This window comes from Lathyrus oleraceus, unplaced genomic scaffold (genome assembly GCF_024323335.1).
Source record: "Lathyrus oleraceus cultivar Zhongwan6 unplaced genomic scaffold, CAAS_Psat_ZW6_1.0 chrUn0038, whole genome shotgun sequence".
NCBI lineage: Eukaryota > Viridiplantae > Streptophyta > Magnoliopsida > Fabales > Fabaceae > Lathyrus > Lathyrus oleraceus.
In genome coordinates, this window is record NW_026112429.1 from 62813 (window position 1) to 85368 (window position 22556).

Below are 22556 nucleotides of genomic sequence, written 5' to 3' on the forward strand. Positions count from 1 at the left end.
CCGTCTGAATGGACCTTTGTTTTGACTGTATCAGGAGGATAATTAACCTGCAAAATAAAGTTAGCTTCATGCCATGTCATGATGCATGAGATGTTTTATGCTTCTGAAAATAAATGCGAACAAAGTATGCATGCGTATGTTATGAAATGATGTAATGAATGAATTATGCGTCTGAAATAAATGTGAACATTGTATGCATGTATGTGATGCGAAATGATGTAATGAATGCTCTATGCGTCTGGAACGTTCTTCCAGGGGACTCTACTGGGGAAATAAATCTCAGTCTTCTGGTCGGAGATATTTGTATTGATGATTCTTTCTTGGCTGGGGGATACCTGATTTCTGTCTGACGATGGAAACACTCAACAGAGCCTGGCTGGGGATAGAAGAGATGACCAGTCTGTCTGGTGATGCCGACCTCTTATGGAAATAGCCAGTTTTTGTTGGGGAATCGAATTAGCAACGGATTCATTGGGAAGCGTGATTAGACCTTCTCCTCGATCCTGAAGTCGTGTAGTAATTGCTATTACTATTCTAGGCATGCATTTTTGGTAAACATTGATCATATTCAAATGCATAAATCAATTCAAAGTAAATCAATGGACATTTACGCAAACAAAACAGAAAAGGTAAAACAAAAGCATCTTTTTGGAAATGACATTGTATTGATTTTGAAAGAGGGCCTGTAAACAGGCAATTTGTGTACAAGGAGACAGAAATCCTAGTAAGAGGAAATCGTCAAGAAAACAAAGAGAAAGCTATGCAAAAAAGGTCCTATTGATTTTAATTCCACTACTGTCATTATGTCTTCAAGCGTCTCATCTCCTGTTGTCGGATAGAAGTGATTGGCTTGTTCAGTCCTTGGAACTTGGTTGAAGCTGACTGAGAACGGGACATAGTCTTACGCTTTAATCCCTAATTTTTGCCTGGACCGCCTTTTCAGGTTTTCAGTCCACCAGGATACCCTTTTTTGCCCAAGCCGCCTTTTCAGGTTTTCGACTTGCCGGGTGTACGTTTTTATATATTTATCCCTAATTTTTGCCCGAACCCTTTTGGTTCGCCGGGATGCCCTTACTTTTGCCTAGGTACGTCGACCTAGCGGGTCTCTTTTATGCGTAGTATTTTTTAACTATGTCCGCATTCACAGGATGCGGGAAATCTTCGCCGTCCATTGTAGCAAGTATCATGGCTCCACCAGAGAATACCTTCTTAACTACAAATGGCCCTTCGTATGTGGGAGTCCATTTACCTCTGGGATCACCTTGCGGTAGAATGATACGCTTGATCACCAAGTCGCCAATTTGATATACCTGTCTCTTGACCTTTTTGTTAAATGCCTGGATCATGCGCTTCTGATATATCTGCCTATGACAAACAGCCGCGAGTCTCTTCAATCAAATTTATCTGATCGAGTCGAGTCTGAGTCCGTTCATCTTCATCTAAGCCCGCCTCTTTCATGATTCTTAGAGAGGGAATCTGAACTTCCACTGGTAAGATGGCTTCCATTCCATAGACTAAAGAGAACGGAGTTGCCCCTGTCGAAGTGCGCACTGAAGTGCGATAACCGTGGAGAGCGAATGGTAACATCTCATGCCAGTCTTTGTATGTTACTGCTATCTTTTGTATGAGCTTCCGGACATTGTTAGCAGCCTCCCCGGCGCCGTTCATCTTTGGCCGGTACGGAGAAGAGTTATGGTGTTTTATTTGAACTGCGTGCAGAGTTCGGTAATCATCTTGTTGTTCAAATTAGTACCATTGTCAGTGATAACTCTTTCAGGAGACAGCAGGTTTCTCAAATAGATATTTGATAGAATCCATCTTAGAAGTCAATAAAGTGGTATGATTCAACATATACTGTCTTAGTCGGCGAGCAGCCCAAGCCAAAGCACAACAAGCTTTCTCGAGCTGTGAGTATCTTGTTTCACAGTCGGTACCTTTTGCTAAGGCAGTATGTGGCATGCTCTTTTCGACCAGACTCGTCATGTTGCCCCAACACACACCTCATTGAATTTTCTAACACGGTCAAATACATGATGAGAGGTCTTTCTTCAACTGGTGGTATCAGAATTGGAGGTTCTTGGAGATACTTCTTGATTTTGTCATTCATCATTCCATACCATCTCTTGATTTTTCTTTTTTAGTAATTTGAAGATGGGTTTGCAGGTAGCAGTCAAGTGTGGAATGAATCGGGCAATGTAATTCGAGTGCCCCAAGAAACCTCTGACTTCTTTCTTGTCTATTTCAGTTCCCAGATTTATAATTTCAATTGATTCCTCATGCGGCTGTATGGTCTTTTCTTCTTGTAGTACCAGTCTGGCAAGTTCTCCAGGGACTTCACAATCTTCCTCACTTCCATCCTCGGCTTGGTAGATCGGATTTTCAAAGTCATAATGAACAGTAGCAGAGTCATTACCAACAGGATCCAGAGTGGATATGGATCGGCAAATTGTTACGTGAGTGTGTGCAAGAAAACATAGCTTGTTTGAAAAATGACAGGAAAGATAAAGAGCGCAATATTTGAATGCAAAAAGTCCATTGATTTATTGAATGTGAATATGCTTATGAAATGACAAAACCCTTAACAAATTAACTACTGTGCCCCGGGCATAGACACAATGCTTTAAGAAGTTCAATTGTAAAAACTAAAAAGTTGCAACACTAAAATAGGCAATAACCATTACTCCTGACTAAAGGAAATCGGGATAGTGTCTTCAGCCTTCCAATTATTGAGTCCGTCACCAATTGTTGGGAAAATCCAGCTATCCAGGTCGCAATCGCTGTCAGCATCTTCCACATCATTGACAGTCTTGTCATGATTAGGCAGGGGGGGCAGTGATGACATTAGGAGTCTCAGGCGGATCAGATTCAAATTCTCCAGCGTCGATCATATCCTGAATTTTGTTCTTCAACGACCAACAATCGTTTGTATCATGCCCGGGGCTATCGGAGTGATAGGCACACCTGGCATTGGGATTATAACTAGGAGAAGTAGTGTTGGATTTTGCAGGAGGATCTCTGAGGGTAATTAAATTTGCTTTTAGCATACCTTGCAGTGCTTGTGCTAAAGTCATATTGATCTTCGTAAACTGCCTTCTTCCCGGGTTAATGTGACTCACAGATTTCTTGTCTTTTTTCTTCTCGAGCAAGAGAGCCTTCAGTTCTTCCTGCCCCTTGGATAAGTTCAAGATCATCTCCTGGAGTTGAGCATTCTGAGCATGGAGATCTTTGACAGTCTGTCCGAGGTCCATTTTTCTGTTTGCATGAAAACCGTGAGAACATTGATCCCTTTAGAACACCTATTGTGCAATGTTATGCTATGCAATGTATGGAATGTTTTCAAGGACTTTTGGAATTTAACTTTGCATAAACTACCAAAAAAGGAAACTTTTTTTTTTTTTACAAAATAGAGCAAAGTTAAATCCCTAAGTCCTCGAAATGGTTAGTTCAATGCCATGATGTTATGATGATGTTATGATGTTATGATGTTAAGTAAATAACAAGCACAAGCAAGTCACACAACCATCATTCCTAAGTTTTAAGGCTTGCATGAGTTCCATAGGTAAGTACCCTCCCCACTGAAGTTTGGTTGGTTCAACCTGTCCTAGAATAGTAACCGGGTTCTAGAAGGATCTCAGATCATCGACCTTTCTTTAAGTCCACTTCAGTGCAACGCCAAGTGGTTGACCAAAGCTTCCCTAAAGTCCAATCTCAAAGAGTGTAGTATCGAGTCTCAACCAACCCCAGTCGGAACCGAAGTCAGTTATCTCACTACTTTCTAATGGCTAAGATGAGTCAATTAGGGTTCTAAAGGTCTGGTTAATGCTTTGATGACACCACGCGAATGCCAAATTTTTCCTCAAGTAAACATGAGGAACATCAGGACATCCAAAGTGTCACATTAACCGTAGCCATCATTTTAACCATTCCAGTATACGCCGGAGAGTCGCGATGATCTATTGCTACTTACCTAAGGTACACTAGATCCGGGTGTAGGATCTTTCACTCAAGCATAAAATACCCTCAAAAGAAGGAACAGTTTAAAACATAAATGATTTTCAAGGTGACCTCTCTTTGTATGTCCCCAGCAGAGTCGCCAGTTCTGTCATACGGTGAACTGACTTTTTGTGTTTTTTTAATCGCAATGTCGTGGTTAGCAAGAGTCGCCACCGACTTTTCTTTTATCCAATAAGGAAAGGTGGAAAAGAACAGGAAAGACCTTAATTTAGATTCTTAGGTTCGGGAGGTACATTATACAAAGGGAAGGTATTAGCACCCTTTGTATCCATGGTTATCCATGGGCTCTTAATTGCTCAATCATTTATGTTTTTCTAGTTTGAAAAAGTGGTTGAGAAATGTGTAGGAAATGTTTTGAAAAGGAGAATTTAACTTTGTAATGATTCTCGAATGAATGTATACAAAGTGGTTATCTCGTTTAGTTTTGAAAATAGTTTAGAAAAATATAACTCGGCAATGATTCTAGCGCGAATGTATGCCAAGTGGTGATTTTCTAATGGAGGTTTTGAAAAGTGTAAGGTGTGAAAAGTAGTTTTAAATTGTGAATAAGCAATTAAGAGTTATACCTATCCGAGGTCTTTCCGGGCATTTCCTATCCTTATGAGGGTAAAACTGTCCTTACTATTGAGAAGTAAGCAGTTTTATCCTTTGGATGTAGAAGGGTCATCGAAGGGTCATCGATTGGTCATCGATTGGTCATTGAAGGCAACAGTTGTGAGGATACCTTAGCATTCGAAGGGACGATCATCATTTAACCGTAGGCTACACCGAAGGGTCATCGAGGGACAAAGGCAACATTCGAGGGACTATGATGATTTAACCGAAGGGTCTTTGCTAAGTGTATCCCCATATTCGCGGGACATGACCATAATACCGTAATCGTAGGGTAACAAAAGAGAGGTCCAAGATCGCATATTAAAAGGCAAAGTTTTACAATTAATTAGATAGCCGTAGTCGATTAAGTAATTAGGTCCATATTAAAATCAATACATTAAGATCAATTAAGCCATTAGGGTGGATCTTCACCATGAAATTAATACATTAAAATCAATTGAGTAATTCAGGGTGAATCTCCATAAGGGTCTCCCACACATAAAGTGGGATACCTAGTCGGCCGTTTCCTCGGGAATATGTAAACCTTTGCACAATTCAACACACGGGTTAGAGCATCAAAGTAAAGTACAATTGAAAATTGCACTACAACACAACAGTCATAATCTCAGGCCAAATGATGCAAAATTATAATAAATCTTGGTTAGATAGACATAAGGCATAATAGAAAAGAAACAAACCAGCCACTGTCCCGTTCGCCTCTGCTTCGCCTGGCGAAGGCTCGGCGAATGCTCGCTACAGGCTCGCTTAGCGATATGCTAGCGAGCGGCCACGGGTTTGGAGTTTGACAGCAGCATGACCTCCGGAAACCTGAACTTGTATGGCACTTGATTACAGGAATAGCATGGACAAACATTCATGATATTCAAGCATATTTAAATTCGCATGTGAAATCAAATTACATATTCGAAACTTCAATCATGATGCTTTATGTATATAGAGATTACCGATTAAAAGCATAAAACAATAGTGATGCACAAACCTGCTTGCAACTAAGCTGCTATGTTGAAGAGACTGATCGCTTTTGGTATCGGATGGAGTTGGGCGGCGGTAGCTTCGGAGCGGAGGAGAGGCCTTCAGGGTTTCTTCACTCGGAACTCTCTAAAGTAGCCTCCAGGGTTTCTGTGCCAGGGTTTCCGTCCGTCTTCGTCTCCATCTTCGTCCTCCCTATTTCTGACTGAAGCTTGGCTATTTATAATGCTCTTGTTGTGACCTAATGGGCTCAGAGTGAAGCCCAAAAATTCTGATGTTCGCAAGCTTCGCTAGGCGAGCGTGTAGCGAAGGTTCGCTAGGCGAAGGAATTGCTCGCCTAGCGAGCAGGCCGGTTTGGGCCATTTTCTGGATTGGGCATGTTGTGAGATGGGCTTTTGTTCCTTTAAGGTCAGTGTCTTGTAGAACAAGTCGGAGTGCTTCGAGAAATGTTTTGCAAGATTAATGGGCAAATTTTGGGGTATGACAATACATATCATATTATGAGGCAGAATATAGAGCACATTCACTTCAACTATCCAAGTGAAATAGTGAAAGTTAATTTACAATAAAGTTTCTCATTCTAATTACCTTAAAGAACGAGCCGTGACAAGGAATGAAAGGGAAAAAGATAGATAGAGACGCAAAAGTATATTTCTACGATCCATCGCATCATCATAGATGAAGCTATGTCTATTAATGTGTTTATCATGCGAAAATCATAGGTTCCAAAATTCTTATAATGTTTTAATGTTCTAGAATTTAAACATGATTTTGAAAACTGTAACTTACTTTTTCTTCTCAACGACTCGAAGTTGTTGTTCTTTTTTTCAGGGACTAAATTAAACCTTGCATGTTTTGAAAGAGTAAAGTGAAATTTGATTATGTTGATAATAATAATAACAACATAACTCATATGCAATATAAAATACTATTGATTAGTTATATTATATAGTATAGACTTGCATATTTACATGTGTAGTATCTTTTGCAAGTGCTCCCAATAAGCACCAGTGGTCTAGTGGTAGAATAGTACCCTGCCACGGTACAGACCCGGGTTTGATTCCCGGCTGGTGCACAAGTAGAGCTATGATGAACAAATTAGTGATGTTTGGTAACCTCACCAGTCATCCTTCGTTTGGATGAAGTGTAAACTCCCTGAGCTCTATTTTAATTTTAAATTGTCATTTACCAGTCTCAAAAGCATAATATTATTTATACCATAGTTTGAATTAAATTTTTCTTTTTTTGTTTGTTTTTGAATTAGTTTGTTTAAACCACGACCATTTTAATTATTATGCATTGTATATAGGGTTTATGAACATTTAATTTAAGCATTACCCACTATCTACTATAGATTTAATTTTATACTTTGATGTGATGTTTTTTTAAATTATATTAGCTCGTCTCAATGTTTTTATCTTATATGCCCCTCATCTCTTTTTCATTTTGTCTTGTCTATTAATGTTCAAACTGAACCTAAGTCTTATGCCGAGGCTATAAGAGTGACACTTCGAACAAAACCAAACAAGTCGAGTTGGGTGCCCTAGAAAGGACTGGAATATGAAAAATAGTTGACCTCCCTCCTCATGTAAAACCATTAGGATGCAAACGGACATAAAAAAGCAGGCATGACAGAGATGGTATATTGAACAATTTAAGGCCATATTGTGGCAAAAGTGTATAACATAATATAGGGACTAGATTTCTATGATACATACTCCCCTCCATCCAAAATGACCAGTGTGATTCTAGTAGTCACACTAACTCTCAAAGCACAATTGGAATATACATAAACTTGATGTAAAAAGTACATTCATAGATGGAAACCTTCAAGAAGTTGTTTATATGGAAATAACCCATGTGGTATCTCGTCTAGACCTAACAAAGTGAGAGAGCTTATTAAATCCATATATGGCCTTAAAGAGGCGTGTAGGAAAACATATGAGAAGCTAACCACGTTCCAACACAATATCACCAAGCCGCGTCTGAATCTCGCCTTAGTCATTCACATTATTGATAGTATATATTTGTATGATGTGATACAAGCCGATAATTCACTTTCTAAATTTAGCACCCTCAAAGTAGTTCTCCAGGAATCCTTCAAGATCAAAAAATTAGGTCAACTTAAATACTTTCTTGGCTTTGAATTCTCCCGTTCTATCAAAGGAATTTAGATTTGTCAAATAATATACTTGCATGATCTCATTTGTGACAACTTCTTTCTAGGCTCCAAACCTGTATCAACACCATCTGATAACTCTCTAAAATTTCTGCGGGACTGTGAGGCTCTATTGCCAGACATTTGTATAAATTAAAGAAACATAGACACATTATTGTAGAATACCAAAACAAAACCTATCATCCCATACATCGTTCAATAACCCATCAAGTTTCTTTACAAGACTGGTCTCATTCACTTCCATGTTGCAACTCGAGTAATCAAGTATCTCAAACAATGCCCAAGCAAATGTCTGTTTTTACCTAGAAAGTCACCGCTACAACCCATTGGTTTCACAACCGTAGGATGGGATCGATACATTTATTCTATAATATTAAGTTTTGGACAATTCTTCTTCCATTGTAGAGATCTAATATCTTTGAGAACAAATAAACATCTAACAGTATACATATCATATTATGAGGCAGAATATAGAGCACATTCACTTCAACTATCCAAGTGAAATAGTGAAAGTTAATTTACAATAAAGTTTCTCATTCTAATTACCTTAAAGAACGAGCCGTGACAAGGAATGAAAGGGAAAAAGATAGATAGAGACGCAAAAGTATATTTCTACGATCCATCGCATCATCATAGATGAAGCTATGTCTATTAATGTGTTTATCATGCGAAAATCATAGGTTCCAAAATTCTTATAATGTTTTAATGTTCTAGAAATTAAACATGATTTTGAAAACTGTAACTTACTTTTTCTTCTCAACGACTCGAAGTTGTTGTTCTTTTTTTCAGGGACTAAATTAAACCTTGCATGTTTTGAAAGAGTAAAGTGAAATTTGATTATGTTGATAATAATAATAACAACATAACTCATATGCAATAAAAAATACTATTGATTAGTTATATTATATAGTATAGACTTGCATATTTACATGTGTAGTATCTTTTGCAAATGTTCCCAATAAGCACCAGTGGTCTAGTGGTAGAATAGTACCCTGCCACGGTACAGACCCGGGTTCGATTCCCGGCTGGTGCACAAGTAGAGCTATGATGAACAAATTAGTGATGTTTGGTAACCTCACCGGTCATCCTTCATTTGGATGAAGTGTAAACTCCTTGAGCTCTATTTTAATTTTAAATTGTCATTTACCAGTCTCAAAAGCATAATATTTTTTTCACCATAATTTGAATTAAATTTTTCCTTTTTTGTTTGTTTTTGAATTAGTTTGTTTAAACCACGACCATTTTAATTATTATGCATTGTATATAGGGTTTATGAACATTTAATTTAAGCATTACCCACTATCTACTATAGATTTAATTTTATACTTTGATGTGATGTTTTTTTAAATTATATTATCTCGTCTCAATGTTTTTATCTTATATGCCCCTCATCTCTTTGTCATTTTGTCTTGTCTATTAATGTTCAAACTGAACCTAAGTCTTATGCCGAGGCTATAAGTGTGACACTTCGAACAAAACCAAACAAGTCGAGTTGGGTGCCCTAGAGAGGACTGGAATATGAAAACTAGTTGACCTCCCTCCTCATGTAAAACCATTAGGATGCAAACGGACATAAAAAAGCAGGCATGACAGAGATGGTATATTGAACAATTTAAGGCCATATTGTGGTAAAAGTGTATAACATAATATAGGGACTAGATTTCTATGATACATACTCCCCTCCATCCAAAATGACCAGTGTGATTCTAGTAGTCACACTAACTCTCAAAGCACAATTGGAATATACATAAACTTGATGTAAAAAGTACATTCATAGATGGACACCTTCAAGAAGATGTTTATATGGAAATAACCCATGTGGCTATCTCGTCTAGACCTAACAAAGTGAGAGAGCTTATTAAATCCATATATGGCCTTAAAGAGGCGTGTAGGAAAACATATGAGAAGCTAACCACGTTCCAACACAATATCACCAAGCCGCGTCTGAATCTCGCCTTAGTCATTCACATTATTGATAGTATATTGGTATGATGCGATACAAGCCGATAATTCACTTTCTAAATTTAGCACCCTCAAAGTAGTTCTCCAGGAAACCTTCAAGATCAAAAAATTAGGTCAACTTAAATACTTTCTTGGCTTTTAATTCTCCCGTTCTATCAAAGGAATTTAGATATGTCAAATAATATACTTGCATGATCTCATTTGTGACAACTTCTTTCTAGGCTCCAAACCTGTATCAACACCATCTGATAACTCTCTAAAATTTCTGCGGGACTGTGAGGCTCTATTGCCAGACATTTGTACAAATTAAAGAAACATAGACGCATTATTGTAGAATACCAAAACAAAACCTATCATCCCATACATCGTTCAATAACCCATCAAGTTTCTTTACAAGACTGGTCTCATTCACTTCCATGTTGCAACTCGAGTAATCAAGTATCTCAAACAATGCCCAAGCAATTGTCTGTTTTTACCTAGAAAGTCACCGCTACAACCCATTGGTTTCACAACCGTAGGATGGGATCGATACATTTATTCTATAATATTAAGTTTTGGACAATTCTTCTTCCATTGTAGAGATCTAATATCTTTGAGAACAAATAAACATCTTACAGTATACATATCATATTATGAGGCAGAATATAGAGCACATTCACTTCAACTATCCAAGTGAAAGAGTGAAAGTTAATTTACAATAAAGTTTCTCATTCTAATTACCTTAAAGAACGAGCCGTGACAAGGAATGAAAGGGAAAAAGATAGATAGAGACGCAAAAGTATATTTCTACGATCCATCGCATCATCATAGATGAAGCTATGTCTATTAATGTGTTTATCATGCGAAAATCATAGGTTCCAAAATTCTTATAATGTTTTAATGTTCTAGAATTTAAACATGATTTTGAAAACTGTAACTTACTTTTTCTTCTCAACGACTCGAAGTTGTTGTTCTTTTTTTCAGGGACTAAATTAAACCTTGCATGTTTTGAAAGAGTAAAGTGAAATTTGATTATGTTGATAATAATAATAACAACATAACTCATATGCAATATAAAATACTATTGATTAGTTATATTATATAGTATAGACTTGCATATTTACATGTGTAGTATCTTTTGCAAGTGCCCCCAATAAGCACCAGTGGTCTAGTGGTAGAATAGTACCCTGCCACGGTACAGACCCGGGTTCGATTCCCGGCTGGTGCACAAGTAGAGCTATGACGAACAAATTAGTGATGTTTGGTAACCTCACTAGTCATCCTTCGTTTGGATGAAGTGTAAACTCCCTGAGCTCTATTTTAATTTTAAATTGTCATTTACCAGTCTTTTATCTTATATGCCCCTCATCTCTTTGTCATTTTGTCTTGTCTATTAATGTTCAAACTGAACCTAAGTCTTATGCCGAGGCTATAAGTGTGACACTTCGAACAAAACCAAACAAGTCGAGTTGGGTGCCCTAGAGAGGACTGGAATATGAAAACTAGTTGACCTCCCTCCTCATGTAAAACCATTAGGATGCAAACGGACATAAAAAAGAAGGCATGACAGAGATGGTATATTGAACAATTTAAGGCCATATTGTGGCAAAAGTGTATAACATAATATAGGGACTAGATTTCTATGATACATACTCCCCTCCATCCAAAATGACCAGTGTGATTCTAGTAGTCACACTAACTCTCAAAGCACAATTGGAATATACATAAACTTGATGTAAAAAGTACATTCATAGATGGACACCTTCAAGAAGTTGTTTATATGGAAATAACCCATGTGGCTATCTCGTCTAGACCTAACAAAGTGAGAGAGCTTATTAAATCCATATATGGCCTTAAAGAGGCGTGTAGGAAAACATATGAGAAGCTAACCACGTTCCAACACAATATCACCAAGCCGCGTCTGAATCTCGCCTTAGTCATTCACATTATTGATAGTATATTGGTATGATGCGATACAAGCCGATAATTCACTTTCTAAATTTAGCACCCTCAAAGTAGTTCTCCAGGAAACCTTCAAGATCAAAAAATTAGGTCAACTTAAATACTTTCTTGGCTTTTAATTCTCCCGTTCTATCAAAGGAATTTAGATATGTCAAATAATATACTTGCATGATCTCATTTGTGACAACTTCTTTCTAGGCTCCAAACCTGTATCAACACCATCTGATAACTCTCTAAAATTTCTGCGGGACTGTGAGGCTCTATTGCCAGACATTTGTACAAATTAAAGAAACATAGACGCATTATTGTAGAATACCAAAACAAAACCTATCATCCCATACATCGTTCAATAACCCATCAAGTTTCTTTACAAGACTGGTCTCATTCACTTCCATGTTGCAACTCGAGTAATCAAGTATCTCAAACAATGTCCAAGCAATTGTTTGTTTTTACCTAGAAAGTCACCGCTACAACCCATTGGTTTCACAACCGTAGGATGGGATCGATACATTTATTCTATAATATTAAGTTTTGGACAATTCTTCTTCCATTGTAGAGATCTAATATCTTTGAGAACAAATAAACATCTTACAGTATACATATCATATTATGAGGCAGAATATAGAGCACATTCACTTCAACTATCCAAGTGAAAGAGTGAAAGTTAATTTACAATAAAGTTTCTCATTCTAATTACCTTAAAGAACGAGCCGTGACAAGGAATGAAAGGGAAAAAGATAGATAGAGACGCAAAAGTATATTTCTACGATCCATCGCATCATCATAGATGAAGCTATGTCTATTAATGTGTTTATCATGCGAAAATCATAGGTTCCAAAATTCTTATAATGTTTTAATAATCTAGAATTTAAACATGATTTTGAAAACTGTAACTTACTTTTTCTTCTCAACGACTCGAAGTTGTTGTTCTTTTTTTCAGGGACTAAATTAAACCTTGCATGTTTTGAAAGAGTAAAGTGAAATTTGATTATGTTGATAATAATAATAACAACATAACTCATATGCAATATAAAATACTAATGATTAGTTATATTATATAGTATAGACTTGCATATTTACATGTGTAGTATCTTTTGCAAGTGCTCCCAATAAGCACCAGTGGTCTAGTGGTAGAATAGTACCCTGCCACGGTACAGACCCGGGTTCGATTCCCGGCTGGTGCACATTTAGAGCTATGATGAACAAATTAGTGATGTTTGGTAACCTCACCAGTCATCCTTCGTTTGGATGAAGTGTAAACTCCCTGAGCTCTATTTTAATTTTAAATTGTCATTTACCAGTCTTTTATCTTATATGCCCCTCATCTCTTTGTCATTTTGTCTTGTCTATTAATGTTCAAACTGAACCTAAGTCTTATGCCGAGGCTATAAGTGTGACACTTCGAACAAAACCAAACAAGTCGAGTTGGGTGCCCTAGAGAGGACTGGAATATGAAAACTAGTTGACCTCCCTCCTCATGTAAAACCATTAGGATGCAAACGGACATAAAAAAGAAGGCATGACAGAGATGGTATATTGAACAATTTAAGGCCATATTGTGGCAAAAGTGTATAACATAATATAGGGACTAGATTTCTATGATACATACTCCCCTCCATCCAAAATGACCAGTGTGATTCTAGTAGTCACACTAACTCTCAAAGCACAATTAGAATATACATAAACTTGATGTAAAAAGTACATTCATAGATGGAAACCTTCAAGAAGTTGTTTATATGGAAATAACCCATGTGGCTATCTCGTCTAGACCTAACAAAGTGAGAGAGCTTATTAAATCCATATAAGGCCTTAAAGAGGCGTGTAGGAAAACATATGAGAAGCTAACCACGTTCCAACACAATATCACCAAGCCGCGTCTGAATCTCGCCTTAGTAATTCACATTATTGATAGTATATTCGTATGATGCGATACAAGCCGATAATTCACTTTCTAAATTTAGCACCCTCAAAGTAGTTCTCCAGGAAACCTTCAAGATCAAAAAATTAGGTCAACTTAAATACTTTCTTGGCTTTGAATTCTCCCGTTCTATCAAAGGAATTTAGATATGTCAAATAATATACTTGCATGATCTCATTTGTGACAACTTCTTTCTAGGCTCCAAACCTGTATCAACACCATCTGATAACTCTCTAAAATTTCTGCGGGACTGTGAGGCTCTATTGCCAGACATTTGTACAAATTAAAGAAACATAGACGCATTATTGTAGAATACCAAAACAAAACCTATCATCCCATACATCGTTCAATAACCCATCAAGTTTCTTTACAAGACTGGTCTCATTCACTTCCATGTTGCAACTCGAGTAATCAAGTATCTCAAACAATGTCCAAGCAATTGTCTGTTTTTACCTAGAAAGTCACCGCTACAACCCATTGGTTTCACAACCGTAGGATGGGATCGATACATTTATTCTATAATATTAAGTTTTGGACAATTCTTCTTCCATTGTAGAGATCTAATATCTTTGAGAACAAATAAACATCTTACAGTATACATATCATATTATGAGGCAGAATATAGAGCACATTCACTTCAACTATCCAAGTGAAAGAGTGAAAGTTAATTTACAATAAAGTTTCTCATTCTAATTACCTTAAAGAACGAGCCGTGACAAGGAATGAAAGGGAAAAAGATAGATAGAGACGCAAAAGTATATTTCTACGATCCATCGCATCATCATAGATGAAGCTATGTCTATTAATGTGTTTATCATGCGAAAATCATAGGTTCCAAAATTCTTATAATGTTTTAATGTTCTAGAATTTAAACATGATTTTGAAAACTGTAACTTACTTTTTCTTCTCAATGACTCGAAGTTGTTGTTCTTTTTTTCAGGGACTAAATTAAACCTTGCATGTTTTGAAAGAGTAAAGTGAAATTTGATTATGTTGATCATAATAATAACAACATAACTCATATGCAATATAAAATACTATTGATTAGTTATATTATATAGTATAGACTTGCATATTTACATGTGTAGTATCTTTTGCAAGTGCTCCCAATAAGCAACAGTGGTCTAGTGGTAGAATAGTACCCTGCCACGGTACAGACCCGGGTTCGATTCTCGGCTGGTGCACAAGTAGAGCTATGATGAACAAATTAGTGATGTTTGGTAACCTCACCAGTCATCCTACGTTTGGATGAAGTGTAAACTCCCTGAGCTCTATTTTAATTTTAAATTGTCATTTACCAGTCTCAAAAGCATAATATTATTTTCACAATAGTTTGAATTAAATTTTTCTTTTTTTGTTTGTTTTTGAATTAGTTTGTTTAAACCACGACCATTTTAATTATTATGCATTGTATATAGGGTTTATGAACATTTAATTTAAGCATTACCCACTATCTACTATAGATTTAATTTTATACTTTGATGTGATGTTTTTTTAAATTATATTATCTCGTCTCAATGTTTTTATCTTATATGCCCCTCATCTCTTTGTCATTTTGTCTTGTCTATTAATGTTCAAACTGAACCTAAGTCTTATGCCGAGGCTATAAGTGTGACACTTCGAACAAAACCAAACAAGTCGAGTTGGGTGCCCTAGAGAGGACTAGAATATGAAAACTAGTTGACCTCCCTCCTCATGTAAAACCATTAGGATGCAAACGGACATAAAAAAGCAGGCATGACAGAGATGGTATATTGAACAATTTAAGGCCATATTGTGGCAAAAGTGTATAACATAATATAGGGACTAGATTTCTATGATACATACTCCCCTCCATCCAAAATGACCAGTGTGATTCTAGTAGTCACACTAACTCTCAAAGCACAATTGGAATATACATAAACTTGATGTAAAAAGTACATTCATAGATGGAAACCTTCAAGAAGTTGTTTATATGGAAATAACCCATGTGGCTATCTCGTCTAGACCTAACAAAGTGAGAGAGCTTATTAAATCCATATATGGCCTTAAAGAGGCGTGTAGGAAAACATATGAGAAGCTAACCACGTTCCAACACAATATCACCAAGCCGCGTCTGAATCTCGCTTTAGTCATTCACATTATTGATAGTATATTCGTATGATGCGATACAAGCCGATAATTCACTTTCTAAATTTAGCACCCTCAACGTAGTTCTCCAGGACACCTTCAAGATCAAAAAATTAGGTCAACTTAAATACTTTCTTGGCTTTGAATTATCCCGTTCTATAAAAGGAATTTAGATATGTCAAATAATATACTTGCATGATCTCATTTGTGACAACTTCTTTCTAGGCTCCAAACCTGTATCAACACCATCTGATAACTCTCTAAAATTTCTGCGGGACTGTGAGGCTCTATTGCCAGACATTTGTACAAATTAAAGAAACATAGACGCATTATTGTAGAATACCAAAACAATACCTATCATCCCATACATCGTTCAATAACCCATCAAGTTTCTTTACAAGACTGGTCTCATTCACTTCCATGTTGCAACTCGAGTAATCAAGTATCTCAAACAATGCCCAAGCAATTGTCTGTTTTTACCTAGAAAGTCACTGCTACAACCCATTGGTTTCACAACCATAGGATGGGATCGATACATTTATTCTATAATATTAAATTTTGGACAATTCTTCTTCCATTGTAGAGATCCAATATCTTTGAGAACAAATAAACATCTTACAGTATACATATCATATTATGAGGCAGAATATAGAGCACATTCACTTCAACTATCCAAGTGAAAGAGTGAAAGTTAATTTACAATAAAGTTTCTCATTCTAATTACCTTAAAGAACGAGCCGTGACAAGGAATGAAAGGGAAAAAGATAGATAGAGACGCAAAAGTATATTTCTACGATCCATCGCATCATCATAGATGAAGCAATGTCTATTAATGTGTTTATCATGCGAAAATCATAGGTTCCAAAATTCTTATAATGTTTTAATGTTCTAGAATTTAAACATGATTTTGAAAACTGTAACTTACTTTTTCTTCTCAACGACTCGAAGTTGTTGTTCTTTTTTTCAGGGACTAAATTAAACCTTGCATGTTTTGAAAGAGTAAAGTGAAATTTGATTATGTTGATAATAATAATAACAACATAACTCATATGCAATATAAAATACTAATGATTAGTTATATTATATAGTATAGACTTGCATATTTACATGTGTAGTATCTTTTGCAAGTGCTCCCAATAAGCACCAGTGGTCTAGTGGTAGAATAGTACCCTGCCACGGTACAGACCCGGGTTTGATTCCCGGTTGGTGCACAAGTAGAGCTATGATGAACAAATTAGTGATGTTTGGTAACCTCACCAGTCATCCTACGTTTGGATGAAGTGTAAACTCCCTGAGCTCTATTTTAATTTTAAATTGTCATTTACCAGTCTCAAAAGCATAATATTATTTTCACAATAGTTTGAATTAAATTTTTCTTTTTTTGTTTGTTTTTGAATTAGTTTGTTTAAACCACGACCATTTTAATTATTATGCATTGTATATAGGGTTTATGAACATTTAATTTAAGCATTACCCACTATCTACTATAGATTTAATTTTATACTTTGATGTGATGTTTTTTTAAATTATATTATCTCGTCTCAATGTTTTTATCTTATATGCCCCTCATCTCTTTGTCATTTTGTCTTGTCTATTAATGTTCAAACTGAACCTAAGTCTTATGCCGAGGCTATAAGTGTGACACTTCGAACAAAACCAAACAAGTCGAGTTGGGTGCCCTAGAGAGGACTAGAATATGAAAACTAGTTGACCTCCCTCCTCATGTAAAACCATTAGGATGCAAACGGACATAAAAAAGCAGGCATGACAGAGATGGTATATTGAACAATTTAAGGCCATATTGTGGCAAAAGTGTATAACATAATATAGGGACTAGATTTCTATGATACATACTCCCCTCCATCCAAAATGACCAGTGTGATTCTAGTAGTCACACTAACTCTCAAAGCACAATTGGAATATACATAAACTTGATGTAAAAAGTACATTCATAGATGGAAACCTTCAAGAAGTTGTTTATATGGAAATAACCCATGTGGCTATCTCGTCTAGACCTAACAAAGTGAGAGAGCTTATTAAATCCATATATGGCCTTAAAGAGGCGTGTAGGAAAACATATGAGAAGCTAACCACGTTCCAACACAATATCACCAAGCCGCGTCTGAATCTCGCTTTAGTCATTCACATTATTGATAGTATATTCGTATGATGCGATACAAGCCGATAATTCACTTTCTAAATTTAGCACCCTCAACGTAGTTCTCCAGGACACCTTCAAGATCAAAAAATTAGGTCAACTTAAATACTTTCTTGGCTTTGAATTATCCCGTTCTATAAAAGGAATTTAGATATGTCAAATAATATACTTGCATGATCTCATTTGTGACAACTTCTTTCTAGGCTCCAAACCTGTATCAACACCATCTGATAACTCTCTAAAATTTCTGCGGGACTGTGAGGCTCTATTGCCAGACATTTGTACAAATTAAAGAAACATAGACGCATTATTGTAGAATACCAAAACAATACCTATCATCCCATACATCGTTCAATAACCCATCAAGTTTCTTTACAAGACTGGTCTCATTCACTTCCATGTTGCAACTCGAGTAATCAAGTATCTCAAACAATGCCCAAGCAATTGTCTGTTTTTACCTAGAAAGTCACTGCTACAACCCATTGGTTTCACAACCATAGGATGGGATCGATACATTTATTCTATAATATTAAATTTTGGACAATTCTTCTTCCATTGTAGAGATCCAATATCTTTGAGAACAAATAAACATCTTACAGTATACATATCATATTATGAGGCAGAATATAGAGCACATTCACTTCAACTATCCAAGTGAAAGAGTGAAAGTTAATTTACAATAAAGTTTCTCATTCTAATTACCTTAAAGAACGAGCCGTGACAAGGAATGAAAGGGAAAAAGATAGATAGAGACGCAAAAGTATATTTCTACGATCCATCGCATCATCATAGATGAAGCAATGTCTATTAATGTGTTTATCATGCGAAAATCATAGGTTCCAAAATTCTTATAATGTTTTAATGTTCTAGAATTTAAACATGATTTTGAAAACTGTAACTTACTTTTTCTTCTCAACGACTCGAAGTTGTTGTTCTTTTTTTCAGGGACTAAATTAAACCTTGCATGTTTTGAAAGAGTAAAGTGAAATTTGATTATGTTGATAATAATAATAACAACATAACTCATATGCAATATAAAATACTAATGATTAGTTATATTATATAGTATAGACTTGCATATTTACATGTGTAGTATCTTTTGCAAGTGCTCCCAATAAGCACCAGTGGTCTAGTGGTAGAATAGTACCCTGCCACGGTACAGACCCGGGTTTGATTCCCGGTTGGTGCACAAGTAGAGCTATGATGAACAAATTAGTGATGTTTGGTAACCTCACCAGTCATCCTTCGTTTGGATGAAGTGTAAACTCCCTGAGCTCTATTTTAATTTTAAATCGTCATTTACCAGTCTCAAAAGCATAATATTATTTTTACCATAGTTTGAATTAAATTTTTCTTTTTTTGTTTGTTTTTGAATTAGTTTGTTTAAACCACGACCATTTTAATTATTATGCATTGTATATAGGGTTTATGAACATTTAATTTAAGCATTACCCACTATCTACTATAGATTTAATTTTATACTTTGATGTGATGTTTTTTTAAATTATATTATCTCGTCTCAATGTTTTTATCTTATATGCCCCTCATCTCTTTGTCATTTTGTCTTGTCTATTAATGTTCAAACTGAACCTAAGTCTTATGCCGAGGCTATAAGTGTGACACTTTGAACAAAACCAAACAAGTCGAGTTGGGTGCCCTAGAGAGGACTGGAATATGAAAACTAGTTGACCTCCCTCCTCATGTAAAACCATTAGGATGCAAACGGACATAAAAAAGTAGGCATGACAGAGATGGTATATTGAACAATTTAAGGCCATATTGTGGCAAAAGTGTATAACATAATATAGGGACTAGATTTCTATGATACATACTCCCCTCCATCCAAAGTGACCAGTGTGATTCTAGTAGTCACACTAACTCTCAAAGCACAATTGGAATATACATAAACTTGATGTAAAAAGTACATTCATAGATGGAAACCTTCAAGAAGTTGTTTATATGGAAATAACCCATGTGGCTATCTCGTCTAGACCTAACAAAGTGAGAGAGCTTATTAAATCCATATATGGCCTTAAAGAGGCGTGTAGGAAAACATATGAGAAGCTAACCACGTTCCAACACAATATCACCAAGCCGCGTCTGAATCTCGCCTTAGTCATTCACATTATTGATAGTATATTGGTATGATGCGATACAAGCCGATAATTCACTTTCTAAATTTAGCACCCTCAAAGTAGTTCTCCAGGAATCCTTCAAGATCAAAAAATTAGGTCAACTTAAATACTTTCTTGGCTTTGAATTCTCCCGTTCTATCAAAGGAATTTAGATTTGTCAAATAATATACTTGCATGATCTCATTTGTGACAACTTCTTTCTAGGCTCCAAACCTGTATCAACACCATCTGATAACTCTCTAAAATTTCTGCGGGACTGTGAGGCTCTATTGCCAGACATTTGTACAAATTAAAGAAACATAGACGCATTATTGTAGAATACCAAAACAAAACCTATCATCCCATACATCGTTCAATAACCCATCAAGTTTCTTTACAAGACTGGTCTCATTCACTTCCATGTTGCAACTCGAGTAATCAAGTATCTCAAACAATGCCCAAGCAATTGTCTGTTTTTACCTAGAAAGTCACCGCTACAACCCATTGGTTTCACAACCGTAGGATGGGATCGATACATTTATTCTTTAATATTAAGTTTTGGACAATTCTTCTTCCATTGTAGAGATCTAATATCTTTGAGAACAAATAAACATCTTACAGTATACATATCATATTATGAGGCAGAATATAGAGCACATTCACTTCAACTATCCAAGTGAAAGAGTGAAAGTTAATTTACAATAAAGTTTCTCATTCTAATTACCTTAAAGAACGAGCCGTGACAAGGAATGAAAGGGAAAAAGATAGATAGAGACGCAAAAGTATATTTCTACGATCCATCGCATCATCATAGATGAAGCTATGTCTATTAATGTGTTTATCATGCGAAAATCGTAGGTTCCAAAATTCTTATAATGTTTTAATGTTCTAGAATTTAAACATGATTTTGAAAACTGTAACTTACTTTTTCTTCTCAACGACTCGAAGTTGTTGTTCTTTTTTTCAGGGACTAAATTAAACCTTGCATGTTTTGAAAGAGTAAAGTGAAATTTGATTATGTGGATAATAATAATAACAACATAACTCATATGCAATATAAAATACTATTGATTAGTTATATTATATAGTATAGACTTGCATATTTACATGTGTAGTATCTTTTGCAAGTGCTCCCAATAAGCACCAGTGGTCTAGTGGTAGAATAGTACCCTGCCACGTTACAGACCCGGGTTCGATTCCCTACTGGTGCACAAGTAGAGCTATGATGAACAAATTAGTGATGTTTGGTAACCTCACCAGTCATCCTTCGTTTGGATGAAGTGTAGACTCCCTGGGCTCTATTTTAATTTTAAATTGTCATTTACCAGTCTCAAAAGCATAATATTATTTTCACCATAGTTTGAATTAAATTTTTCTTTTTTTGTTTGTTTTTGAATTAGTTTGTTTAAACCACGACCATTTTAATTATTATGCATTGTATATAAGGTTTATGAACATTTAATTTAAGCATTACCCACTATCTACTATAGATTTAATTTTATACTTTGATGTGATGTTTTTTTAAATTATATTATCTCGTCTCAATGTTTTTATCTTATATGCCCTCATCTCTTTGTCATTTTGTCTTGTCTATTAATGTTCAAACTGAACCTAAGTCTTATGCCGAGGCTATAAGTGTGACACTTCGAACAAAACCAAACAAGTCGAGTTGGGTGCCCTAGAGAGGACTGGAATATGAAAACTAGTTGACCTCCCTCCTCATGTAAAACCATTAGGATGCAAACGGACATAAAAAAGCAGGCATGACAGAGATGGTATATTGAACAATTTAAGGCCATATTGTGGCAAAAGTGTATAACATAATATAGGGACTAGATTTCTATGATACATACTCCCCTCCATCCAAAATGACCAGTGTGATTCTAGTAGTCACACTAACTCTCAAAGCACAATTGGAATATACATAAACTTGATGGAAAAAGTACATTCATAGATGGAAACCTTCAAGAAGTTGTTTATATGGAAATAACCCATGTGGCTATCTCGTCTAGACCTAACAAAGTGAGAGAGCTTATTAAATCCATATATGGCCTTAAAGAGGCGTGTAGGAAAACATATGAGAAGCTAACCACGTTCCAACACAATATCACCAAGCCGCGTCTGAATCTCGCCTTAGTCATTCATATTATTGATAGTATATTGGTATGATGCGATACAAGCCGATAATTCACTTTCTAAATTTAGCACCCTCAAAGTAGTTCTCCAGGAATCCTTCAAGATCAAAAAATTAGGTCAACTTAAATACTTTCTTGGCTTTGGATTCTCCCGTTCTATCAAAGGAATTTAGATTTGTCAAATAATATACTTGCATGATCTCATTTGTGACAACTTCTTTCTAGGCTCCAAACCTGTATCAACAACATCTGATAACTCTCTAAAATTTCTGCGGGACTGTGAGGCTCTATTGCCAGACATTTGTATAAATTAAAGAAACATAGACGCATTATTGTAGAATACCAAAACAAAACCTATCATCCCATACATCGTTCAATAACCCATCAAGTTTCTTTACAAGACTGGTCTCATTCACTTCCATCTTGCAACTCGTGTAATCAA

The 22556-nt window shown here is 35.9% G+C and overlaps 6 non-coding genes across 6 annotated transcripts; all 6 read left to right on the plus strand.

Annotated features, from left to right (window-relative positions):
* The first annotated feature begins 6602 nt into the window (after positions 1 to 6602).
* Positions 6603 to 6673, plus strand: TRNAG-GCC (transfer RNA glycine (anticodon GCC)). The gene has a single exon. It is a non-coding gene; the product is annotated as a tRNA-Gly (tRNA).
* Positions 6674 to 8739: 2066 nt separating this feature from the next.
* On the plus strand, positions 8740 to 8810 carry TRNAG-GCC (transfer RNA glycine (anticodon GCC)). Its single transcript has one exon. It is a non-coding gene; the product is annotated as a tRNA-Gly (tRNA).
* A 2065-nt stretch (positions 8811 to 10875) lies between these two features.
* On the plus strand, positions 10876 to 10946 carry TRNAG-GCC (transfer RNA glycine (anticodon GCC)). Its single transcript has one exon. It is a non-coding gene; the product is annotated as a tRNA-Gly (tRNA).
* Positions 10947 to 12793: 1847 nt separating this feature from the next.
* Positions 12794 to 12864, plus strand: TRNAG-GCC (transfer RNA glycine (anticodon GCC)). The gene has a single exon. It is a non-coding gene; the product is annotated as a tRNA-Gly (tRNA).
* Positions 12865 to 16847: 3983 nt separating this feature from the next.
* On the plus strand, positions 16848 to 16918 carry TRNAG-GCC (transfer RNA glycine (anticodon GCC)). Its single transcript has one exon. It is a non-coding gene; the product is annotated as a tRNA-Gly (tRNA).
* A 2065-nt stretch (positions 16919 to 18983) lies between these two features.
* On the plus strand, positions 18984 to 19054 carry TRNAG-GCC (transfer RNA glycine (anticodon GCC)). The gene has a single exon. It is a non-coding gene; the product is annotated as a tRNA-Gly (tRNA).
* The last annotated feature ends 3502 nt before the right edge of the window (positions 19055 to 22556 follow it).